The following is a 14,503-nucleotide window of genomic DNA, read 5'->3' on the forward strand; positions in this document are numbered from 1 at the left end:
CCGCGGAACCCCCCGGCAGCCACCGAGGGGGGGCGATGCGGTGACGGCTGGGTGGCAAAGCGCAGGATTTTCACACCCTCCGCGGGGTCCGCTGCGTGAAGTGGCCCTGAGCAGCCCTGTGTCACGCCAAGGGTCCTATGGATGCTGTGGGAGGGGGGTGTGGGTGCTACGGGTGCCACAGTTTGCAAGCTCTGAGGCTGTGCCCTGCCGGTGCTGGGTGTTGTTTGCGATAGACTCTTCCATGCTGGAAGGAAACCGTGATGAAATTAGCTGCGTTATGGGACAGAAAGAGCTTGCCTGGAGTGACAGGTTCGGGCTGAGGACTGATTCAGAGGAGTCTCAGCTGCAGGCAAAATGCACACAGCCTGCAAAAATGCAACAGACACAAAGAGTGAAGAAATAAGGCAACACAACTCTCTGGCCCAAAGGAAGCCTCTTTTTGGCCAGTCCAAGCTTCAGGATCCCCCGGTAGCAGCTTTAGGGTGCCTCTGACACTGCCTGAGGCCGCTCACCTAATCCTTTCCCACTGCACCCGCAGCTCTGAGGGCAGCGGGAGCCTGGCCGGGGCGCCCGGGCTGCACCTGGCGGACCTGGGAGCGTGGGGCTGAGCTGCAGGATGCCAGGACAGGGGCTGGGAAGAGGACATCACCCCCTGCCAGCATGCCTACACTCGCTCCCCGGGGCAAGCAAGGCCTGTGAGAGGCAGCCTGTGGCCAGTCATGCCTGGGCGAGGGGCCGGGGTGCAGCTGGGGTGCCCAGTTAGGGAGATGGGAAGCGCCTTAGGGTGCTCCCATTGCAGAGGATAGTTAACAAACACCACGGGGGCTGTCGGGAGAGGATGACTGCATCCAGTAGAACATTAAACAAACCTGTGAATACTCCCGCTTTCTGTAGGAACAGATTAGGCCCCGGCAGGCTGTAGGGCAGGAGAAGCAGCAAGACGGTGGAGACATAGTTTTTCTTCTTTTTTTCCCTCATCCCCAATACTTGTGCTGAACACAAGCCCCTCACGGATGAGGATTGGTTTCTAGATCTGAGAGTCCAACACAGAGCTGTTGTGCTTCTGTGCTTTAGGGAAGGCTTTTTTGCTCCCAATTGCCAGTCTAGCTTTAGATTAACTATGTGGAGATGTCAATATTTGTCTTCTCATGTGAAATGCCTTACCTTTCTTAAGGCAGAAAGTGGACATCTGTTGTTTTCCTACTAAATCCTCATTGTCCAGTTGATGCAAAAACTTCCACAAGTGTTTCTAGCAAAAGAAGACAGTCAAATGGTAAGAAAACACATCTGTACAAATTAATTACTTAAGTTAAACTTCAGGAAGGCATAAGCTTTTCCAGTACTTGACAAAACCCCCATTCTGGTGAACAAAGAAAAATGTCTTAAAGTAACGCTGCTCCTTAGGAGATGCTTCTTTTTCTTTTAACGCATTCCCTTTCACTGCAACCTTGACCCAATAAGACATCTAAATATGTGACTCACTGTAAGTCATTTGGATCTAATTCCCTTGGGTTTCTGCAAACAAGGGACAGTCCTATGAGTGACACCCTAAAGTGACCTTGGTTGTACTTTAATAGCAGCACTACTAAAAGGAGTGAGGAAGATGCCGTGGAAAACAAAACTAAGATAGAAATGCGAAGCCAGCTAAAAGAAAATGAACCGCTGAAATTCCATTCCTAGAAAGGGATGCTGAAGAAAGGCTGAAAAGCATCCAGCACCCAGCAGGTGACCTAACATCTTCGGTGAAGCGGTAAACTGTGCACAGCGCAGGCGTCCCCTGGTTAGTGTTAAACCCAGGAGAAAGCCCCCATGGCACAATTGGGGCAGTCAGGACATCCCAGCTCAGGCCTAGAAAAAAGTGAGCCATTCCTCAGGGTGTTCCCTGAATGCCTTTGGAGGAACTTTCCCGGTTTCCCGTGTCTCTGTGCTCGGTCAGAATGGGACCCTGGCGGGCAGAAGAGGCAGCGAGGCCCCTGGCATGCTAGCGCCGTGCTGCTCGCAAGACTTGCTGTGAATCTTGGAAATAATCGATACTAACGCTGCTAACTGGCCTGTGGGTAGGGTCTGATTCTTTTCTGGATGGTGGGGAGAGGGGAAAAGTGAGTGCAGAAGGTTTCCTCCTGCCTGTGTGGATGTGCCCTATGGATGCTCTCCCTCACCTGGGGGCCTCTGTCCCCGGAGAAGCACGCTTTGCCCCTTAATGTTTGTAACCCAGGAGACTGCTTGAATCATGATGGGCCACTCTAATACAAGGAAATACCCAGACTAGTGACTTCTTAAGCTTTTTTCTCCTTTGATCTTTTCTTCCTGGAGGCATTTATTTGATCTTGGAAGGATCTTAGGACTACAGTCTGCCCTAGCGAAGATATGACAGAGAGCAGAGGAAAGAGATTTTGAGTCTTTTCTTCCGACTATTCCCCTACATAACACAGGCAAAATATTGCCATGTTTCTCCCGGGAGCATAGGGGTAGGACACAGCAAATCTGAATGGAGAGAAACTAAGTGAAATTTCCAAGATAAAAGCAATAGGAAAAGGTGAGGGCTATGAGGGGTAGGATACTCTTCCAGAAAGTACAACATGCAGTCTCGGGAGGCTGAGATCCAGGGAACATGACAGCCTGTGTAAAACTATGTAAAGGCCACCTGACTGTTTTGTTCCTCAGCTTCCCACCTGTGAAATGTCCCCTGCCCCTTCTCTATTTAGCCCTAGCAGGACTGTGACTTTTCCTGTTAATACAGTGATGGACCAAAGGGGTCTCGCTTCCTTTTGGAGCCACTAGAGGGGACCAGAGTAAAATAATGAAAATAATTTCACCACATAGGCGAATAAACACATGTTCTCTTTACCTTTTAAACACCAGTCTCGGGAATCAGCCCCAATGTCAGTTAGGCTTCCAGAGTTACCTGGCCAAAATTTAAGTGTCTGCTCCGCTGCTTCTTTCTTCCTTCTCTGAAGTAAGCTTCATCTGCATACCTGGCATTTGCATTGCCTTGTTAGAGGAACCAAATGGTGTCCATCTGCAGACACAAAATATGGAGGGGCCATGTGGGCTGCTGAAGTGCCGCCCTCCCCTTGCCACACTCATTCCTGAAAGCGCTGACAGGAGTGTTAAATAGCAGAGGGAGATCAGATTCAGACACAAATGGAGAAAAGCTGGGGAAAGCAAAATAAAGCATCATCTTTATGATTCCCTCCCCACCAGCTGTGGCTGGGGAAATAAAGCAAAACCAGGACTTCAAAATCCAGCCAGGGAAATGAAGGCATGCGCATGGCAGCAGCTCGCACTCCTTTCCCCATCGCTTTGCCTGCCCCAGAGCTCCCTTCCCCGCTGCCTACCTGTTTGCCAGGGGCAGGGGGAGTGAGCCAGGCAGGGCAGGGACCCTTTCCCCCCAACTCTGTGCGGAGGGGAGCGCGCTGCAGTGCTACGGGGTGTAAGGGCATCTCCTAAACCACATCGCTGACAGTCAGTCGGAAGCTGAAAGTAAACAACATATTTACATGCATTTTAAACACAGCTCGGTGCCCGGCAGCCCGATGATTTTGAAAAGTGAGTTTAAAAAGTGACTGTAAGGCAAGGACCTTACATACCAAGCTCCAGCCCTCGGTGCATTAATATGGCTGAGTGGAGATACTAACATAACCTTACCTGTAATGGCATGAACACACCACTGTAATAATTCATTTAGAATGATGACACCTGAGACCTAATTTAAAACTCCTAGATGAATACTGTTCTCACATTCAAACCCCAAGGCTGCTGCAAACATACCTAAGAAATCCTAAGAACTATAGTGAGCCTAATTGAATTGGACTTAAATGGACCATTGAGGTGGCCTCACAGAGCTCTGGGGAATTTATATTGTCTATACTGTATCAGAATCACAGCTTGAACCGAATAACGGGTTACATTCAATCATGTTACTGTAACTCATGCTTGAGGAAAGGGGGAAACCTTTTGCTATCAGCAAGGCTGTATGGAAAACAATTTCAAATCACTTTAAACCCGGTTGGCAACTACTTTGCCAATTACAGAGTCCTTTGGGAAAGGTGTGTGCTAGGGCTGGGGACTAAATGATTTATGTCAAGCGCCCCAGTCCCCGGAGGCACATACAGGAGGCTGGAGAGGAGGTGCTTGTGGCTAATTATTTCTCCTAAGAATACTTTAGCAAGGTAATTTGCGCTTGCAGATGAGTCACTCCGCACGCTGAATATAACACAGGGAAAGCAGAGACTTCAGTGCTACGGCACACAGACAGATAAAAGGGAAATGAACGGGATCTTCAGTCCTCTCTCTGCCAAGGGGCCCTCACCAGCGGTGCTCAGGGGGGGGCACGGAGGAATGCCAAGCAGAGCCTCATCACCGCACCTAATTACAGAGAGGACCTGGGCTGATAAAAGCGTGCCCTCTCCCACTCTGGGTGAGGGTGGTGCAAATCTGCTAGCAGATGGGCATGCAGGATGGAAAAGCTCGGCAAGCCGAAGCAGGTAGTGGCCAAATGCCTTCCCAAGCCTTTCTGCCTGCGCATCACCTCGGCACGCTGGCAGTCTCTTCGCTCCTGTTGTCTAAAATCTCCTCGCAGGTGCACTGTTGACACTGTGTTATAATTTATGAAGCTGCAGATGCCTGGAACACGTAATTCATTTTGCAGATGGCAAGTGTAAATTCTGCTGTTCCTCACATGGCACAGACTTACCTGCTAATAAAAAAAGCCGACCTCACAGATCCAGGCTGCTCCAAGAGAGGTGTAAGCAAAACCCTTTTCGATGTGTTGCTGCCATGGGGTAAGGCGTAAATAGCACTGATCTTGCAAACGATTCAGGCCTGATTTCAGGATCCCCTCAGGGGCGTGAGGTTTGGGACTGACTCGAAGCGGGGTGAATTATGGTCCAAAGTTTGGGGTTGATTTGCGGCTAAAGCACATGTTAGATGGTCATGCACTTTCTGAACACTGCCTCCCAGGTTTTCAGCTGATTTTAACCCATATCGTATAATTGAAATTGATTCAGCCCCTCTCATTCATGCTGGCTGAGGTGCTGGCTTTGGGATTTCAGGACCAGAGAGAACATGGATTTGTGACAAATGCAGAGCTGCTTTTCTCGATCAGAAGTCCGTAGAGATGCAGACCCACTCCCCTTTTGAAAAATGCATTTATGGTTATCTATCATCTGCTTCTTTGAAGCAGCTGAGAAGACAAAAGAGTGCTGAGAGTCCTGATGGAAACACCACTCAAATCTTCTGAGCCCAAATGGGTGCTCAGACAAGCCCTGAGCCCCCAGATGAGCCCAGGGCTCTGTGCACCAGATGCACTGGTTGCACTGGTGCCTGCTAGCGTGTGGGTGGGTAGCCGTGGGGGAGGCAATCTGCAGCTGCAAGGCTGTAGATGGATCAATCCGCAGGAATAACCTGGGAAAGATGTAAAGCACCTTTCTTATTTTTCCTGCAGTGACATAGGCAATAACACAGCTGCCATAGATGGAGGGGGGCCAGCGGATTTGCTAACCCATAGCAAACAGATGAGTTGTGAAATACAGAGTAGCTAAACTGACTGGCTTCAAACCAGCAATCTGACCAAATGTGGCTCCTGGGTAGGTCTAGTTTGTCCAAAGGATCTGTGGACTTCTAGTCTGCTCCTGTGACAGCCTTTCATTGGGAGTGAGAAGCAAAATCCATTGCTGTTGACCCGATTAAGGCTCGGCTGCAAGGAACAGCCGCTGCTGAGAGGCTCCTCGCTCCAGCACCAGCCGCAGGGGAAAGCCAGTCTAACGCCGGCTGCCAGGGCAGCAAATGTGCAGCGTTAGCAGGCATCATAAACCCGTGGCTGGCAATAAAAGGGTCTGCAGTTTGTAGCATTCTAGGCTATATATGCTGCAGCGAATAAGCTCCAGAAGAGCCTTCAGCTGGGATTTGCATGGGTTTTTTGCTTTTTTTTGGCTATATTTGAGCCTGGGTTCAAAACATCCACATTGTGCCAAAGAAGACTCTGACTCCTGATGTCTGTTGAAGAGGAGAGGAGAAGGAGAGGAGGAGAGGAGAGGCAAAACACACAACCCCCTTTTCCCTGCCCCTCCTCACCCTGTCTCCCCTGCCTGTTGGATCTCTCTGGAGTGCAGGAACATGACCTTAGGTTAGGTTAGTCTCATAAAGGAGGCAGGGCAGGACTGCTCTTCCCTCATGAATTTAAGCCGCAGCGAAGCTTGTGTTGGAAGCTTTCCTCTGGAGCGCTGGCACGGTGCTGTCCTCTGCCTGATTGCTCCAGCCCCCGGGTTTCTTGGGCACTAACCTGCCCCAAAAGCCTGCCTGCAGGAGAGCGGCCGGAGCACATTCGGCAGGGAGCGTGCGTGAAACGGGGAACTGGTTTAGCAGAAAGCCTTTCACTGGCTCTTCTTTTTTTTCCACTTCCCTTGAGCCTTTTCAGGCGTGCTTGCCATCAGCCACACAAATCCCTGCCACAACAGCTTAAGAGTGGTTCTGTCCCAGCTGATGAGAAAAAACATCATTCTGCAGTACGGTCAATATCGTCCAGGTCTTTCATTACCCGGAGAAGGATCACAGAAAAACTACTCACAACTTTTCCTCTTTCAGTACCGGGAGTTTACAGCTATGTTATGCAGATCTTTTATGCATTTCTTTGTGTTTTATTTTTTTTTTCACTCTTCCCAATCTCTTTCAAGCTTCTTCCCCTTTGCACATCTGAGCTTTGCTGATCACAGAGGTCAAACAGATTGAAAACATGTGTGCAAGTAAAGTGGCTTCACCTTTGACCTCAAGCTATTCCTCCTTGGGAACATTTAATTTGCTCTAACCAAATGTATTTTTATTTTAATGGAATGCTCTTTGCCTGAGGCAAACTGTGTGGAAGTCCATCAGATGTGTTTTCATTTTACCACTTTGTAGAAAAGTGTATTAATCCATTTTGCTTTACATCTGGAATTTTTTTAGCACAGCCCTGGGATTTTTCCCTCTATCTGCAGCACTACCCATGGCTTCTGTGCAAAAAACAACAAAAAAAAAAGCAATATGAATTAAAATGGACCAGACGTGTGTTAAGAACAAAAGTCGATCCTGATTGCAAAGGGCAAATTTTTTCGGCATCCTGGGTCTATATATTTCTATTTCTAGTGGGTCATTTTTTTTTTTTCCAAGAATGATGCTATGTGCTATGCCAGAGTGCAGAGGATGTGAAAATTTGGCTTACAAATGCTATCCTGGAGCCCTCTGGTGAGGTGAGGTAAGCTTTCCATTAGGATCAAGCTGTGGCTACAGCTCCTCACTTTCAGCTTGTGTCTCTGTGATTTAATTCAAGGCTCACAGCACTTTGTGGCAGAACACAATGCAGAAGATGCAACCATTTCAGATTCTGTTAGGGTTTTGATTGCTCTGAAAGTCTTGCACATTAGTTTCTTCTCAGCAGCTCCCCGAAGCCGTTTGGAGCAGTTTTCAAGCTGCTATTCAATGCATTCATGCATAGCCCGTGCATATCTGCCCAGCCTACCTGTTATTAGTATAATATAATATAGTATAATACTAGTATAACCAGGAGATATAGCTAGCTTTAGTTTTATTTTTTTGCTTTGTAAGAGATAATTTCCAGCTCATGTAATCTTTGTTGTTAGCTGTCTCACCCTTCTGATCCTGCCACCTCTCATTTCTGGGTAGAGTACTGAATTTGACACAACATGACAACCTGACATGAGAAAGCTGGAGTAAATGTCATCCCCTGACAGACCCGAATGACAGAGCGGGTCTGTGCCCGGGCATCTCCATTCGTTTGCATAGTCCCCACATCCTACTTGGGCAACTTGCTATTGGAAGGAACATCCCCACCACCTTCTGAAGCCCAAAAGGCTGAATGAGCCCCTGCATGGCTGCAATGTTGTCCTCCTTTTCCGCTGTGTCTCCACTTAACAGTCTGCTGTCAGAGGAAATCATTTCAGTACTACTGCTGTCTAGAAAACTACAAAAAGCCATAACAGCAACAAAACCAAGGATGGTGTGGAGATATATAAAGCTATGTTTCCCCCTCTTGGGGATCCAAGGGAGGATTCCCACAGCTGCAGGAAAGCAGAGCCTACTGAGATTATTCACTGTGAGTAAACTCAGTAAATTGGGAGGATATGGCAGGGTGGTATTTTTTTTTCCTTTTCTTCTGTGCATGCATCAATTAGTCCTCAACAAGATCCAATTTCTGTCAATGGGAATATTATTCCTAAGTATTTGTTAAACAGCTTGGACAAAGCATTTTCAGTCCAGTGAGAGGTTCACCTTGGCTATTCACTATTCATTATTCACGGTGCGTGAGTGTTCACATAAGTCATATGGTATTGTCTCTGCTCCTTACTTGAATAACTCTAGTTAAACAGGAGACTAATGAATGTTGGAGCACACATGGTGAATAGCTAATAACGAGGAACATGTTCTCTCACTTGCACCTGTACTCAGCAATAACCAGGGCTGTCTTACAGCATGGGGTGGTGGGGCCCGTAATCTGGGCCTCCCAGCTCCAAAGGCCTCTTTTCCCCCCGCTGTGCCACTGTGTTTGCTCTGCGTGTGCCATACAGGTCACTCCAGGTGTGTGGCATGTTGCTGTGTGCCATGAGACACTACTGTTTTGCTCAGGGGCCTCTGGAAGCTGTATGAGGGCTCTACCAGTAGACACTGGTATGTAATCTTGCTAACTTCTCAATAGAGGGGGAAGGAAATGGGAATCTGGCTATTTAAATGTTAGGAAACAGGAAAGAAACGTGGGATGAGACTACAGACAGCTCAGCCCCTTGCGCTTTACTCTAGCAAGAAATCCAGCTCCCTCATATTGCGGTTCAGATGCAGAGGAACCAAGTGGTGCCATGGATGTACCTCCACAGCAAACTGAAGGTGTGATTTTAGCACAAGAAGAGGAAATCAGTGCCAGGTGCCGGTTAACCAGCATGACTACCAGTACCCCTGAAGGTTCACTACACAGCCTTCAACACCTGCCGGCAACCAGGGACTTGGGTATGAGCCCGGTGACTAGCTCGGAGGTTGCATAGCTGCAGCCAGACTAGAGAGGCTGTGACCACCGCCTTTAATGTGGAAGGCAAAAGCATCCCTGATCATGCATCTTCCTCATTCTCCCCACCCTCACTTATCCTCTTTAGGCGTGTTCTCTTGTGTCTTCCATGATCCTATGCTTGCCGCTACTAGGTTAAAGCTGGCATGCTCATGGTATCACCTCTCCCGATGTGCTTTGCAGCCATGTCCACTGCTGCTGAAAGCCAAAGGCACCTCTGAAAAGATGGTAAGTATACTTCATAGACAACATCACAGTCACTGATGAAGGAGTGTGGAGGAAAGCATTCTCCTTTCAAAAGCATCTATTCTTGGTTCTCTGTATTGACATCTTCAGTTCACGCACTAGCATGTGCTCACCCTCCTCATAAGCTGTGCTAAGCCCGCTCTCCAAAGGGACCAAAGGCATGTGTTAAAGCTGCTAGGGCTCATAACGCCTGTGATTTAGATGAAAATGCATGTGGTGGAGTCACTGCCTGCTAAGCAACTCCTTTTCCATGCACTAGTGTCTGATGCTGGTCAGACTACTTCTGAGGAACAGATACCTTTATAAACATTACCCTTTGGCTCAGAAAACTTTCAGAATTCAGGGAGAGTTTACTGAAGCAGCATTTGTGGCCATCCAAATATGTAAGGTGACAAATTGCTCACAAGAAATAGCAAGTTGAATGTATCATTATGGATATGCTGAAAATATCTTAAAAATAGTTTGCACTCATCAGCTAGCACATCTCTCTGAAGGCTTCAGAGAGCTGGTAGGTTTGAGGGAAAGGCTAAATGTTTTCAGCTGTTGTTTTTGAGAAGCAGAGGAGGACGGGGGATCACTAGGGAGAAGGAGGTTTGGCTGTGGCCCCAGGTGATGGTTAGACCTTGGATTTATTGGATCCCTTCTGGCAGCTTGTTCCATCATGAGATACTTTCAGCCAACAGTGGTGGTTTTGCCATCGCAATTGCCTTCATATTTTTAGGGGCTGTGTAGCCATAAAAGAGGGGTTTATGCCTCCTTCTTGTTACTTAGGAAGCTGGTGGGGCAGGATTACATTGCTATGTTGCTTTTGTCTCTTCATAGACTTGTGCTCTCCCATCTGCTGACTGCTTCTGCCTTTTTAATTTTTCTCTGGGGAGACTACAAGGTCTCTTGGTGCCGGGAACATTTTTCCTCAAGTGTTTGCAGTGTCTAGCACAACAGAGCCCTGATCTCTGCTGGTGGATACTAGGCACTCAAGAAATACAAACAATAAATAATATTCATTCTGGCTGCATTGGTCTACCTGTGCTATAGATCAGATGGGAGAAGGTGGCTCTTAATCTTCTTACTGTCAGGATTATACAGGTATATTTCTGATAGAGAACTTTTAAACTACCATAGAGTGAGAAGTTGGAAGGTCTCTTGTAAATCATACTATACTCACATATAAACATAACTTAAATCAAGCTGATGAGCAATACCCTCAACAGGATAAATGTCTGATACCGGATTTATTTCAGATCTGTTTACACAAAGGATTGATGACGATCGATATCTGCCCTCGGGATGAGCGAGGAAACAGAAATGCTAGTGCTCAGCTGAGCTAGACCACTTGATGTCACTATTGCTTGACAATGTGCTCACGCAACGGCAAGAGCATAAATGGGGTTAGTTCAAAAGAAGAGCGGGACAGGGGTTTTAAAGAAGGCCTCTGGGCCATCTATTTAAAAAGAATGAGAAAGATACACTATTTAGGAATGCGCATAACTTCTGCTTCTGTACATTGAGCAGCGTTAGTGGAGAACTCCCTTTCTGTACACACAGCTGAAGAGCTCTGTCTCGGGTTTTAAGCAGAAGGATTCGTACACTTTTCGCTTGTTCACAGTGAGAACAAGACACTTTCCTCAACTCCCTGACACCTCTGTGTGAAATGCATTGCGGTACTGGGCAGAGGGCCCCTCTGGCCCAGTAATCCAGGTTTATATTAATAAACCTCTGAATTTACTGTGCGGCAGGTAAGGCTGAGTCCATAACGATAACTATGAAGCAGAATACTTTTGTCCGCTGCCATGAAGCTTTCTGATTACCTGGCTGATTTTGACAAAATGCAGCCTGGATTTCTTTTGATAAGTTTGGGACCTCACCTGTGCAGTCAACAGAGGAAACATTTCTATTTGCTTACTTGCAGAGATTTTGCCATTCAGCGATCTTGTTAGTCGCAGTTGAACCGGTAAATTATTTATCAAAGTCCGTGGTGAATAAATAACTAACACTCCTACCCACACAACTTCATCTAAGTCCCATGGAACCGGGCAATGAGTTTCTTCTCCTTTTGAAAGGCCTGAGGTTACTAAATAATTCACAAGCTTCTCTCCTGGCTGTGATAGGATGAGCAGCTTTAAACTACCTCAAAGTGCTTTTTGTTAGCAATTAAGCTATACTGGTCACTCCTTTTTCTTTGTCTTCTGGTAATCCAGGTGTTTACTCAGATGGAAAGTGGGTGAAGGCCTTTGTGGGTGAAACTCTGACACCAATTAAAAAACAAATTCTTTGTTCTTCGAAGGACTGAAATCACAGGCAGTTTGGGTATCTCTTTCTTGGCTCATCCTCCTTTATGGAGAGCTCTTGGAATTGCCCTGTTTGGGAGGAGCTGCAAGCGTGCTGTGCTTGCTCTGAATATTTGTATTTTATCTGCTGGGAACATTATTTTTATTTTTTTTTAATTTTCAGTAATCAATTCACTTTTTCCCTGCTGTTGGCTCTCTCCATTGAGCAGTACTGTTAGTCATAGCTGTTTATGCAGTTCTGATTGCAGGTGAGGGACAGAAACAGGCAGTGTCTAAAATATTCACTCACACAGGATGCCCATAGGTGGGATTTAACCCACATCTCCTACACCATGAGCCAAGTGCCTTTACCATGGGACAAGATTTCCTTACTGTTAGGGAAGTAAAGCTTGTATCTCACCATGTCTCCAGCAGGTCCCATTTCTTTCTAAAGGAAGCTCAGCGTCACAAGCAATGTCTGTATGAACCTGGGTTTATTTCTTTATTTTTCCTGTAGAAACCCTGTGTGAATGACTACAGTAAGAGGTGCTGTTTCCCTTCTTCCCAGGAAAAAAGGAGATGAGACCTTGCAAGGGAGGTGATCTTCTATCACTTCAGCAGCTTGAGGATTCCCATTCCTGAAAGCCTGAGGAACTGGCTTGGGTGTCTCTTGGCCCTTCTTAACAAAAGACCAAGATACAGCATTGAGTAAGTTTTAAAGCTGAGGAAATATGTAGCAGCTCCACTGACATACCATTGGATAGTCACTAAAAGCAGACAATTCTAAATAATGGTGCACTGAATCAAAAATCTGCTCCTTTTGTTTGCAAATCTTTCAGTCCAGGCATCACACTTTGTATGAGCTGGAGAACAGGGGTGAAATCCCAGCTGGCTCCTCAAACAGAAATGTTGAGGACAAGCCTGTGCACCCTTGTGGCATGGTGCACTCTTCTTTGTTGTTAGCTTATCCTACTGCAATCGTGATTAATCATATTAATAGTGCTGAGCAATTGAGAAATACCCTTTCTACCAAGCACTGTATTTTTTCTACAAAATACTGCAGCCTCTTGAGAATTTTAAACCACCCTAAAGAATTTCATGTTGGGGCAACTGTTCTTTATCAAGTTCTGTAGCTTGTTTTAAAAATATCACTGGAAGGGCTTTTTTCTCTGTTAAACTACACATGTTTTAAGAGCATTTTCCATGGACTCCTTATTAATTTCTATAGCTCCCTGTTTAATTTTCTTTTTTTCATAAAGAAGATTGTAAAACTCGAACTAATGTGATTGGTGACCAAGTTTCAGGGATGTGTCATGGCATCTTTAAATGAGCTGGCCTTCATTTCATTCGGTTCATTCGCTGGCAATCTCCAGCCAACTGCACAAGAACAGAAGAAAGATCTGAGCATTTAAGCTGGACTGTGAGTGGGAAAGAATTGGAATAGTCTTTAATGAGCTGTTGCAGTTCGGTTTTACTTCTCCGATAGTCATGTATACTTCAAGTAAAAGACCAAATTGAGCATTTTAAGACTTCTTAGAATCATCCTATCATTTTAGCATTACCTGGGCATTCTGGTGTGCTCTCCCATTACAAGACCATTCCAGAATTGAATGGTCAGTGATGATAAACAGCGATAATAGATTACTGAGTAGGGGGAAGGTAGGAGATATTAATAAGGTAAGATTTTTAATTAATTTTTCAAGTTAATTAAAATGTCCAAAAGCACAATAAAACTGCAGAAAATCTGGCAAGGGAATGGCAGCCTGTCTGATTAATGCAAGTCAACTGTCTTCTGAGGGTAATAGTAATAATGATGAGATTATGGATATGGAAGAACCTGCTAAAGAGATATGAGATGCATGTGGAATACAAACTGTGTCCTAGTTACTATTTTATGGTGCACAATGGATCTTATTAAGGAGGAATAGCAGTAAGAATTACCACTGAATTGCTCAATAAAAGTATTGTGTAATTAACAGTGCTGCACCATCAGCTTGAGTGTTACCTCCCATTGATACTCCATATCCTCCCTTTACTTTTGGTTTTTAACTAAAGTATGGGAGTTTCAACAGCAGTTGCAGGCAGCTTGAAAAACATTTTGCCTCATGCATGAACATGCTTAGAGAAAGGGAGGCAAGCATTGAAGTGCTGGAGTGGAATATGATATTCAGAAGAGACTCAGAAGGTCTTCCACAAGTGAGAGTTTGACACTCCATTCCCTCAGTGAAAATAACACTGAAACAAAATAGTAACAATAAACATGGTAGAGAAAGTAAAAACTCTTCCTTTCTGGCATCCTTAGTCTAACGAGCTTCCAGTTTTGCAAGCATGTGCTCCCCATCCGAGCAGAAAAGAAGCCCCACTGAGGTCAGTGCAAAAGCGGTAGAATTCACCGCTGGGTATTTTTTCAGAGCCTTAAGTTTCTTATTAGATAGACATACTATGTGCCTGCTGCCGTGGTGCTCTGGCCTTGGTTGGGTGTTCTAGGCAGTGTCCAACAGAAATATTGTAATATATTAATTAGAGACATCAGTATCATACAGGAGAAGATACTTGTACAGTTCTGTCCTGATGGAAAAGAAGTCAATATCATCAGAAAATTTATGGTGTTTCTAACCCAGTTTTGCAGATCTAAGTGCTCGCAGTAGTTCACTTAACTCTCAAAGAAATGTCCTTGCTGTTGAAGGATAGATGTAAATCAAAACTCATACCCTTTGAGCTTCGCCCGTCATTGCTTTTTATAGGAAAACACAAGCTGCTGTCTGAAAAGCCAAATTCTTCAAAATTAATATCGAAAGACCAGTTCGACCACAGATTTGGCCAGACCAGAAATGAGGTCTGAACTGCCTGTGTGTTTCGGGATGTTTAGAGCCTGAGTTATGATAGCTCTGCTCTCATAATGAATTGCTAGCTCCCTCTTTTTTTTTTTTTCCTTTTTTTT

Source organism: Egretta garzetta, unplaced genomic scaffold, assembly GCF_000687185.1.
Source record: "Egretta garzetta isolate BGI_Z169 unplaced genomic scaffold, ASM68718v1 scaffold229, whole genome shotgun sequence".
Classification (NCBI taxonomy): domain Eukaryota; kingdom Metazoa; phylum Chordata; class Aves; order Pelecaniformes; family Ardeidae; genus Egretta; species Egretta garzetta.